Source organism: Salmo trutta, chromosome 30, assembly GCF_901001165.1.
Source record: "Salmo trutta chromosome 30, fSalTru1.1, whole genome shotgun sequence".
Classification (NCBI taxonomy): Eukaryota; Metazoa; Chordata; class Actinopteri; order Salmoniformes; family Salmonidae; genus Salmo; species Salmo trutta.
In genome coordinates this window covers 42,657,621-42,670,044 of record NC_042986.1, presented here as the reverse complement: position 1 = coordinate 42,670,044, position 12,424 = coordinate 42,657,621, and positions in this window count along the sequence as shown.

Genomic DNA, 12,424 nt, shown 5'->3' with positions numbered 1-12,424 from the left:
ACCAACTGGAGACTGCATGGAGACTGCATGGAGACCAACTGGAGACTGCATGGAGACTGCATAGAGACCAACTGGAGACTGCATGGAGACTGCATAGAGACCAACTGGAGACTGCATGGAGACTGCATGGAGACCGACTGGAGACTGCATGGAGACTGCATGGAGACCGACTGGAGACTGATTGGAGACTGACTGGAGACCGACTGGAGACTGCATGGAGACTGCATGGAGACTGACTGGAGTCTGCATGGAGACTGCATGGAGACCGACTGGAGACTATTTGGAGACTGCATGAAAACCGATTGGAGACTGATGGGAGGCTGATTGTAGACTGCATGGAGACTGATTGGAGACTGCATGGAGACTGTTGGAGACTGATTGGAGACTGTGGGAGACTGTTGGAGACTGATGGAGACTGCATGAGACTGTTGGGAGACTGATTGGAGACTGATTGGAGACTGCATGGAGACTGCATGGAGACTGATGGAGACTGCATGGAGACTGATGGAGACTGATTGGAGACTGCATGGAGACTGCATGGAGACTGCATGGAGACTGATGGAGACTGTTGGGAGACTGATTGGAGACTGCATGGAGACAGATGGAGACTGTTGGGAGACTGATTGGAGACTGCATGGAGACTGTGGGAGACTGATGGAGACTGTTGGGAGAATGCATGGAGACTGATGGGAGGCTGATTGGATACTGCATGGAGACTGCATGGAGACTGTTGGAGACTGCATGGAGACTGTTGGCCAACAGGGAAGATAGGTCCTGTGGAGATGTTCATATTGAAACAGTATCTTGTTTATTTAAGTTTCCGACCCCAAGTTTGAGACACCAGACTAACTGACATACTGTATGCATCAGCAGCTATTTACCAGCTGTCACTCATTCTCTGAGAGCTGTTTTTTGTTTATTTGGGGGATGTCGGTAGACACGGCAGGAGTCACAGTCTGGCATCTCGCAAAGCACACTGCCGGCAGGTCTCTAGTTGTCTACTTGAGCCAACTCCTAGCTGGGATAGTTAATTTCACGTCTCAGGCCCACAGCCTGTGCCTCGAAAAGGCCGACTTAGCCATTTCAGAGAGTGGTGAATGTGCTGCTAAAAGGCAAATCCAGGAGGAAAATCCAGGAGGCAAATCCAGGAGGCAAATCCAGGAGGCCAAACCAGGAGGCCAAACCAGGAGGCAAATCCAGGAGGCAAATCCAGGAGGCAAATCCAGGAGGCAGGCGAACATAACAAACAACCCACTTGTTGTTCGCAAAGAAGCAGGCGTGATTAGAACTCAGTCAGATCAAGAATCTAAGCGTTCTGATCTTTTGATCAACATTGGGATTTTCTCTATCGTGTCCAAAATATATACATTTTCAAATTAGAAAAGATTTACCGAGGTCCGAAACCTTAGTGTCCTCATATGTAGTTACGGCCATGGGGACAGGTGTGTCATCGTGACAACGACCACACGAGTAGGCCGTCATTGTAAATAAGAATTTGTTCTTAACTGACTTGCCTGGTTCAATAAAGGTGAAATAAATCAAAAATGTACAAATTAATTAAAGAGCAGCTGCTCACCGAATTGACAGCTGTAACGCAGATACACCTCCGACACCGCCACAACATCAGCTATGCGGGATGGCTGTCGCGGGTTAACACTCGATCTGATTAAATCCAGGCATAGTCAATCATCAGCAATGTGAGTTCTCTGAATGCCATCTGCTGTTATCAATGTACCACCTTGAAAAAAATAAAAACAGCCCATCTATCATGTATCCAGGTGCATGGAATGAAGAAAACAACTATGAACAGATGCTCCTCAAAACTATTTCATGGTTTGATATCTGTTTATTAGTTTGTGTTGATATCTGTTTATTAGTTTGTGGAGCATTCAAAATTATCATTGTGCTGGAGTTTCTTCATTTTTATTACTGCTATATTATTATTATTAATATAAGAGTTTAGCTTTTACATTTTATTCATTTAACAGACGCTCTTATCCAGAGCCACTGCCGTAATTTTCTAACTTTCATTTATTTTTCTATTTATTATTTTGTTTTGTCATTATTATTGTATATCATTATTAGTATGCAAACTTAAACTGGAAATGTATTATTGTATTTATTAAAGAATAAAAAATGAATATGCAAAACGTTTATTTATTATTTATTTTTTAAAAGATATTTTAGTTGCATAAATTAAGTGAAAAACATTTGTGGGTTTTTGTGCTCCGTATTTAAACTGAAGAAAATCATAAAATCAAGAGAGAGGAGGAGGAGGAAGGCAGAGGCTGAGTCAGATATCTAATAGATGTAAGTTAATTTTTGTGTTCCTCGTCTCGTTCCCTCAAGTTGTTATTTGCTGTTGGTGAAGATGCGTATCGCTCAGGTCCATAGCCTCTTGGAAAAACGAATCTCCATTGTGCATTTTGTCTGAAGAATGTCTGCTTCTCTGCCTGTCAACAATCAGGAATAATGTTTACTGTGAGATTGGAAAAGGAGACAATGAAACAATGATTTTACTAGGTATTGTATTTAGGTATTTACAATGAGATGAGATGGATTCTGCTGCACAGCAATATGCACGTAACACACACACATGTAACACACACACACACACACACACACACACACACACACACACACACACACACACACACACACACACACACACACACACCACACACACCACACACACACACACCACATACACACAGACACACACACACACACACACACACACCACATACACACAGACACACACACCACACACCACACACACATACAAACACAGACACCAGGAGAAATAAAAGTAGAACTGCAGTTAGCCTCGAGGTTAGAGCGTTGGGCAAGTAACTGAAAGGTCGCTGGTTTGAATACAGGAGCTAACAAGGTGAAACATCTGTCACTGTGCCCTTGAGCAAGGCATTTAACACTAATTGCTCCAGGTGCTCTGTGCAAGGGTGACCCTGGCTGTGACCCCTCTCTCTGCGTGTGTCTCAGGGCTGAGTTTGGATAGGCAAGCTGTGACCCCTCTCTCTGCGTGTGTCTCAGGGCTGAGTTTGGATAGGCAAGCTGTGACCCCTCTCTGCGTGTGTCTCAGGGCTGAGTTTGGATAGGCAAGCTGTGACCCCTCTCTCTGCGTGTGTCTCAGGGCTGAGTTTGGATAGGCAAGCTGTGACCCCTCTCTCTGCGTGTGTCTCAGGGCTGAGTTTGGATAGGCAAGCTGTGACCCCTCTCTCTGCGTGTGTCTCAGGGCTGAGTTTGGATAGGCAAGCTGTGACCCCTCTCTGCGTGTGTCTCAGGGCTGAGTTTGGATAGGCAAGCTGTGACCCCTCTCTCTGCGTGTGTCTCAGGGCTGAGTTTGGATAGGCAAGCTGTGACCCCTCTCTCTGCGTGTGTCTCAGGGCTGAGTTTGGATAGGCAAGCTGTGACCCCTCTCTCTGCGTGTGTCTCAGGGCTGAGTTTGGATAGGCAAGCTGTGACCCCTCTCTCTGCGTGTGTCTCAGGGCTGAGTTTGGATAGGCAAGCTGTGACCCCTCTCTCTGCGTGTGTCTCAGGGCTGAGTTTGGATAGGCAAGCTGTGACCCCTCTCTCTGCGTGTGTCTCAGGGCTGAGTTTGGATAGGCAAGCTGTGACCCCTCTCTCTGCGTGTGTCTCAGGGCTGAGTTTGGATAGGCAAGCTGTGACCCCTCTCTGCGTGTGTCTCAGGGCTGAGTTTGGATAGGCAAGCTGTGACCCCTCTCTCTGCGTGTGTCTCAGGGCTGAGTTTGGATAGGCAAGAAACACAGTACATTTTTAACACAGAACAAATATAAACACCCTTCCAAGTGATTTTATTATTATTCTCAAAGCTCTTAGAAGGTAAAACAATGTGCCAGGGAACAGCTAAAAAACTGTAAAGCTGTAGAAATTTGATCAGCCTCCCAAATGGATCCATATTCCCTTTCCAGTGCACTACTTTGGACCATGATCCTTAGGAAATAGGGTGCCATTTGGGACAAACCCTTGGTATAAGTTTCTCTTTGAAACATCACAAAGCACTATGACATTTTTTGTGTGATAACTCTCCCCAAAGTCTTTCTCTAATCAACCTTCTTTTTTTTTATTTTCTCCCAGAAACTCATTTTCTCAAATTCCCTTTTGGTGCTGGCTCCGGCTGTCTAGGCTCACATTCCTCTTGACGTGGAGTGACTTTAATAAGCACTGAAATTGAGTCCCAAATGGCTCCCTATTCCCTATTTAGTGCACTACTTTTGACCAGGAACCCATAGGAAATAGGGTACCGTTTGGGATAAAATCCTAAACCTGTCTCCTCTCTTAAGCTGAGTGATAAGCATATAGTTAGCTCCACCAGAAGACTTGCGATGAATCTGAACAAACAAAATATTATCCAGGTCCATTTTCTTAGTGCATAAATGTGTAACTGAATATACTCCATGTTGGATTCATTTGTTACATTGTGTAACAGTGTAGGTTCCGTCCCTCTCTTCGCCCCAACCAGGGACGCTCTGCACACATCAACAACTGACACCCCACGAGGCATCGTTACCCATCGCGCCACAAAAGCCGGCCCTTGCAACGCAAGGGGAAACCCTACTTCAAGTCTCAGAGAGAGTGACGTCACCGATTAGAAACGCTATTAGCGCGCACCACCGTTAACTAACTAGCCATTTCACATCGGTTACAATTGGAATTAGATGGTTACGCCCATCCGCTAAACAAGCTAGCCATTTCACATCGGTTACAATTGCATGAAATGTTATAAACTGTCAACTTGTCTTTCAACCAAAATAATGAACCTTGATGAATGCAGAATGTCAGCTAAATGGACTGGCAGTTGGTAGGTTTCCATCCAATTGGCGACAGACGTCTATCCGAATACTCTAAAAATCTGCATAAAAAAAATAATATGCGCATTTTCCCAAACGGAGATGTTTCCATCATCAAACCTGCTGAAAGGCTCTGCGTAATGACGTAGTGCACATAAAAATAAAACCTGCTGAAAGACTCTGCGTAATGACGTAGTGCACATAAAAATAAAACCTGCTGAAAGGCTCTGCGTAATGACGTAGTGCACATAAAAATAAAACCTGCTGAAAGACTCTGCGTAATAACATAGTGCACATAAAAATAAAACCTGCTGAAAGACTCTGCGTAATAACATAGTGCACATAAAAATAAAACCTGCTGAAAGACTCTGCGTAATGACGTAGTGCACATAAAAATAAAACCTGCTGAAAGACTCTGCGTAATGACATAGTGCACATAAAAATAAAACCTGCTGAAAGACTCTGCGTAATGACATAGTGCACATAAAAATAAAACCTGCTGAAAGACTCTGCGTAATGACATAGTGCACATAAAAATAAAACCTGCTGAAAGACTCTGCGTAATGACGTAGTGCACATAAAAATAAAACCTGCTGAAAGACTCTGCGTAATGACATAGTGCACATAAAAATAAAACCTGCTGAAAGACTCTGCGTAATGACATAGTGCACATAAAAATAAAACCTGCTGAAAGACTCTGCGTAATGACATAGTGCACATAAAAATAAAACCTGCTGAAAGACTCTGCGTAATGACGTAGTGCACATAAAAATAAAACGTGTGGTAAATTCCCATGTCCCGAAAAAAAAAAAAAATTAATTAAATGAGTTTCCATCGGTTTTCTGATCAAAGAAATGTTGCGTCATACAGCGAGTGTGCCCTTTCTGCTATTGACACGTGCGCTCTAGCCAACAGCGCGTCCATATCGATAGATCGCACATACAGCCTACATCATGAGATTACTGTATTATCATGAGATTACATGAGATTACTGTATAATCATGAGATTACATGAGATTACTGTATAATCATGAGATTACATGAGATTACTGTATTATCATGAGATTACATGAGATTACTGTATTATCATGAGATTACTGTATTATCATGAGATTACATGAGATTACTGTATTATCATGAGATTACATGAGATTACTGTATTATCATGAGATTACATGAGATTACTGTATTATCATGAGATTACATGAGATTACTGTATTATCATGAGATTACATGAGATTACTGTATAATCATGAGATTACATGAGATTACTGTATTATCATGAGATTACATGAGATTACTGTATTATCATGAGATTACTGTATTATCATGAGATTACATGAGATTACTGTATTATCATGAGATTACATGAGATTACTGTATTATGGACAAAAGATTAGGTTATTTTTATTTGTCAAATGGCAGCCAAGAGTCAATGATCATGTCACCAAAATAGAAAGCAGTATAACTGCTCGTCTTTGCACGTTCAACACCCTGAGAAGTTCACCATAAATTGGAAAAACGACAGAACATGTCATTGCATGACTCCAAGTTTACTTCAATATATGATGGTTGGTTATTATATCATATTGCACATAAAAGCATTTCCACTGACCTTTCTGGCATAATTAATTTCACCTACACAAAAAAAATATATCTCTTTGTCTCGCGTATTTCATTTTGTCGAACATTTGAAAAAAATCTGTTTCCATCAGACCTGTCATTTTATGTTTTATTCGACATGTACTTTATTGGCATAAAACGGTTAGATGGAAATCTGGTTAGTGATGAGATGAATTCATAGCACCATCAGATTGGATGTCCGTAATTGACAGAATGTAGAAGAGTAGAATGTTTTTACATCACCGTACAGGAAGTTAGAATAGAACAGAAGAGGGAAGTCCGCCTTCACTCGGTTGTTTAACTTACAGAGCTGTCGTGTCTTCCGGATGAAGCCTATAACACAAGACAATACATGAAGAGAAGAGAGCCACAGAGTAACACGACAGAGAGTAGGAGGACAACCTTTCTAAGAATTAGTCATACGGACATGTGTTTTATGAACGTCTTAATGAACTACAGTACACTTGACTCATTAGCAGCCACATATGTATGCTTGACAAGGGCCGTTGGAAACATCAAACGCATAAAGGAACCATGTCATTATGTTTTCCTTTTTTTTCTTCATCTGTGGCCCAGCGTCGTCCGGGGTTACGGTTCGGCCGGGGTAGGCCGTCATCTATCAACTGTGGCTCAGTTGATAGAGCATGGTGTTTGCAACGCCAGGGTTGTGGGTTCGATTCCCACGGGGGACCAGTATGGAGAAAAAATGTATGAAATGTATGCATTCACTACTGTAAGTCGCTCTGGATAAGAGCGTCTGCTAAATTACGTAAATGTACTGACTTGCCTAATTAAATAAAGGTTAAATAATTATTTACATTTTTAATTATGTAATGATATTAAACTCTATCTACATCAGGCGACAGCCTGGACCCAGATCAGTTTGTGTTGTATAGCCAGCTCCAATGGTTGACAGCCTGGACCCAGATCAGTTTGGTCCTATGGTCATTGTTATTCCAAACATGCACAACAAATAGATCTTTGGCATTTCTGTCTGTCAGATAACAGTGTACTGATAATCAATCATATCAATGTATATCAATCACAGATGTCTTTATGACAGATCAGTTAATATGCCATGGCTCTCTCTCAGTCTCTCTCTCTCTCTCTCTCTCTGTCTCTGTCTCTGTCTCTCTCTGTCTCCCTCTCTCTCTCTCTCTCTCTCTCTCTCTCTCTCTCTCTCTCTCTCTCTCTCTGTCTTCCTCTCCCTCTCTCTCTCTCTCAGTCTCTCTCTGTCTCCCTCTCTCTCTCTCTCTCTCTCTCCCTCTCTCTCTCTCTCTGTCTCCCTCTCTCTCTCTCTCTCTCTCTCTCTCTGTCTCTCTCTCTGTCTCTGTCTCCCTCTCTCTCTCTCTCGCTCTCTCTCTGTCTCTCTCTCTGTCTCCCTCTCTCTCTCTCTCTCTCTCTCTCTGTCTCTGTCTCTCTCTCTCTCTCTCTCTCTGTCTCTCTCTCTCTCTGTTTCTCTCTCTCTCTCATCCATCTGATTGATGCAGATTGATGGTTCTGACGGAGAATTGCTCTAAGATGATTGGTTGTGATGGACAGTGTATCTCAGTTGTAATCCAATCAGATGCCTCGTCCGAGCCTGTCTGCCTGAATCCACGGTCCTATCAGTGACGTGTCTATATTTCAACCTGTCTGGTACGCGTCTTGTAAAACTACCCATGACAACTACCCTTCTCACGGGCAAGAGAGAAATTATAATTACCTTTTTTTTTTTTTTTGAGGTATGGATATATTCGATAAGGTACCCTATTCCCTCTGTAGTGCGTTACTGTAGACTAGAGCCCTATGAGTACCATGGCCCCATAAGGGATAGGGTCCCATTTGGGACACAAGAGTCTGTTTATGGCACTTTCTATTATTCTCCTCAAAAAATGGACCATGAAATATTGGTCTGAAACTGATGCTCAGGAAATTACATTGCAGATGACTCAAATGTTAGCATTAAGATGTACCTCTCCCATTTAAAATCCAATATAGCCTAGTTTCAGACATGATGTACCTCTCCCATTTAAAATCCAATATAAGCTAGGATCAGACATGATGCACCTCTCCCATTTGAAATCCATTATAACTTAGTATCAGACATGATGTTCCTCTCCCATTTTAAATCCAATATAGCCTAGTTTCAGACATGATGCACCTCTCCCATTTTAAATCCAATATATATTAGGATCGGACATGATGTACCTCTCCCATTTTAAATCACTATAACCAAGTATCAGACATGATGCACCTCTCCCATTTTAAATCCATTATAACTTAGTATCAGACATGATGCACCTCTCCCATTTTAAATCCATTATAACCTAGTTTCAGACATGATGTACCTCTCCCATTTTAAATCCAATATAACCAAGTTTCAGACATGATGTACCTCTCCCATTTAAAATCCATTATAAGCTAGTTTCAGACATGATGCACCTCTCCCATTTTAAATCCATTATATTAAGAACAAATTCTTATTTACAATGACGCCTACAAAAAGGCTAAATGCCTCCTGCAGGGACGGGAGGCAGGAATTTAAAAATAAAGAAATAAAATATAGGACAATACTACATAAAGAGAGCCCTAAGACAACACCATACAGTGCCTTGCAAATGTATTCATCCCCCTTGGCATTTTTCTACTTTGTTGCATTACAACCTGTAATTTAAATTGATTTTTATTTGGATTCCATGTAATGAACATACACAAAATAGTCCAAATTGGTGAAGTGAAATGAAAAAAAGAACTTGTTTAAAAAAAATGTAAACTATTAAAAACGGAAAAGTGGTATATATTCACCCCTTTTGCTATGAAGCCCCTAAATAAGATCTGGTGCAACCGATTACCTTCAGAAGTCACATAATTAGTTAAATAAAGTCCACCTGTGTGCAATCTAAGTGTCACATGATCTCAGTATATATACACCTGTTCTGAAAGGCCCCAAAGTCTGCAACACCAATATGTAAGGGACACCACCAAGCAAGCGGCACCATGAAGACCAAGGAGCTCTCCAAACAGGTCAGGGACAAAGTCGTGGAGAAGTACAGATCAGGGTTGGGTTATAAAAAAATATCAGAAACTTTGAACATTCCACGGAGCACCATTAAATCCATTATTAAAAAATTGAAAGAATATGGCACCACAACAAACCTGCCAAGAGAGGGCCGCCCACCAAAACTCACGGACCAAGCAAGGAGGGAATTAATCAGAGAGGCAACAAAGAGACCAAAGATAACCCTGAAGGAGCTGCAAAGCTCCACAGCAGAGATTCGAGTATCTGTCCATAGGACCACTTTAAGCCGTACACTCCACAGAGCTAGGCTTTACGGAAGAGTGGCCAGAAAAAAGCCATTGCATAAAGAAAAAAATAAGCAAACATGTTTGGTGTTCGCCAAAAGGCATGTGGGAGACTCCCCAAACATATGGAAGAAGGTACTCTGGTTAGATGAGACTAAAATTGAGCTTTTTGGCCATCAAGGAAATTGCTATGTCTGGTGCAAAACCCAACACCTCTCATCACCCCAATAACACCATCCCCACAGTAAAGCATGGTGGTGGCCGCGTCATGCTGTGGGTATGTTTTTTAATCGGCAGGGACTGGGAAACTGGTCAGAATTGAAGGATTGATGGATGGCGCTAAATACAGGGAAATTCTTGAGGGAAACTTGTTTCAGTCTTCAAGAGATTTGAGACTGGGACGGAGGTTCACCTTAAAGCAGGACAATGACTCTAAGCATACTGCTAAAGCAACACTTGAGTGGTTTCAGGGGAAACATTTAAATGTCTTGGAATGGCCTAGTCAAAGCCCAGACCTCAATCCAATTGAGAATCTGTGGTATGACTTAAATATTGCTGTACACCAGCAGAACCCAGCCAACTTGAAGGAGCTGAAGTAATTTTGCCTTGAAGAATGGGCAAACATCCCAGTGGCTAGATGTGCCAAGCTTATAGAGACATACCCCAAGAGACATGCAGCTGTAATTGCTGCAAAAGGTGGTTCTACAAAGTATTGACTTTTTTTGGGGGGGGGGGGGGGGGAAGGGAAAAGGTTATGCACGCTCAAGTTCAGTTTTTTTGGTCATATTTCTTGTTTGTTTCACAAGAAAAAAGATTTATCATCTTCAAAGTGGTAGGCATGTTGTGTCAATCAAATGATACAAACCCCCCAAAAATCTATTTTAATTCCAGGTAGTAAGGCAACAAAATAAGAAAAATGCCAAGGGCGGTGAATACTTTCGCAAGCCACTGTAGCAAGTGTTGGGTTATATTTTCTGAAACTAGTTGTGGTGCATAGCTTATGAATACGTTAATGTTAAACATAACAGGTTTGTGCTGTGCTGACGTAGATTGAGCACCATTTAATAAGATGTGACTAATGAGAGGGCTACTAGGGTGTAGGCTGAGGAGACTCGTGACACACACACACACACACACTCTGCCTGATTGTGAAGCCGCTCAAGGACATGTGTACGTGAGGAACTGATAAGAGTGGAGAATAACTGTAGCATAAAAACAGACACTGTCCTTGAGGTTGCTGACTTTTGGGTGAAAAACACGAAGATAAGCTGGAAGACAACTACGCCTGGCAACTACGCAGGCGCACAGGCTGGTCCCAAGAGGCTGGGACCAGCCTGTGCGCCTGCGATAGGCTGAGCAAGTCTAAACCACGCTCTGCCTCTAACTCTGACAGGCCCGCTCTGAGTGGGAACTATCTCTGTCAGAGTATTAAAAAATAACTTTGTGTTTGAACAGTTAGTTTTCTGTTTGCCCTGCGAGGTGTTACAGTGAACCCGTATATACGAAGATTGCATTTACCATTTATTCGCTTGACTAATTATATTGAATAAAAAAGCAGAGAATATATTCAGTGACTTAGTGTTAAATTCTGTTCTGATACCAGATTCAATTGACGCAACCTAACAGTACCCACTATCACACAGGGTAGATAATACAGTACCCGCTAACACAAGGCAGCAACACATGACAACACAGTATTGTAGCAACACATGACAACACAGCATGGTAGCTACACAACATAATCCCATCATTGATATTAGTTCTGATGATTATGAAAACAGGAGTCAGTCAATATGATGGAGATGTTACCAGACCAGGAATCAGTCAATATGAGGGAGATGTTACCAGACCAGGAGTCATCCTGTTCAACACACTAAAGGCTGCATATCAAATGACACCCTATTCCCCATAGGGCTCTGGTCAAACGTAGTGCACTATGTAACAAACATGGTTCCATTTGGTACGCTAACACAGGCTACAGACAATCCTCTCCTCTCCTCTCCTCTCCTCTCCTCCAGAAAACAGGATGTCATTATTTTTCTCTAGCTCTTCTGTTCTCATGCGTGTTTTTCACTCGGTCTCATATGAATGAATAGACCAGGCTTCAATAATCTGTTACGGAATACAACAACAGTATTTAACTGTAGAGCATGAGACTACCAACGCTCTGTGAATTCTCGATGACTCCTTCTTGAAAAATAACATCCTTATTCTAAGTGCTCTTACACGGCTGTGTTTTGACAGACATTCTGAATGTCCTTACAGGGATGGAGTTGACAGAAAGTCTTCTTGATTAAACTGTTTCATCTCAACTGTCCACATCAGATTTTTTTTTTTATAACTTGGGCTGAATTAAAGAAACACTCGGGCTGGACTTGTGAGGAACTTGGGTTATCTCCCCAGAACTAATGCCTAGGCTTTAGCTTACCGGGCTAACACGGTATCGTGGGTAATGGATTAGTTGTCCACTGGGGCTGTGCAGTGTAAGAGCGTGCAGGGGTGTTTAAAAGACTTGTATTAGCTCCACCTAAGCTAATGCCTAGGCTTTAACTCAACGGGCTAACATAGTCTTATGGCGTGCAGACGATCTGGGTTCAAGCCCCCCCAATACGTTGTCTTTTTGTCAAGGAAACATTTTGTGTGGAAGGTACTACGCAGCGCAGAGACCCCTCTCGTGCACTCAACGT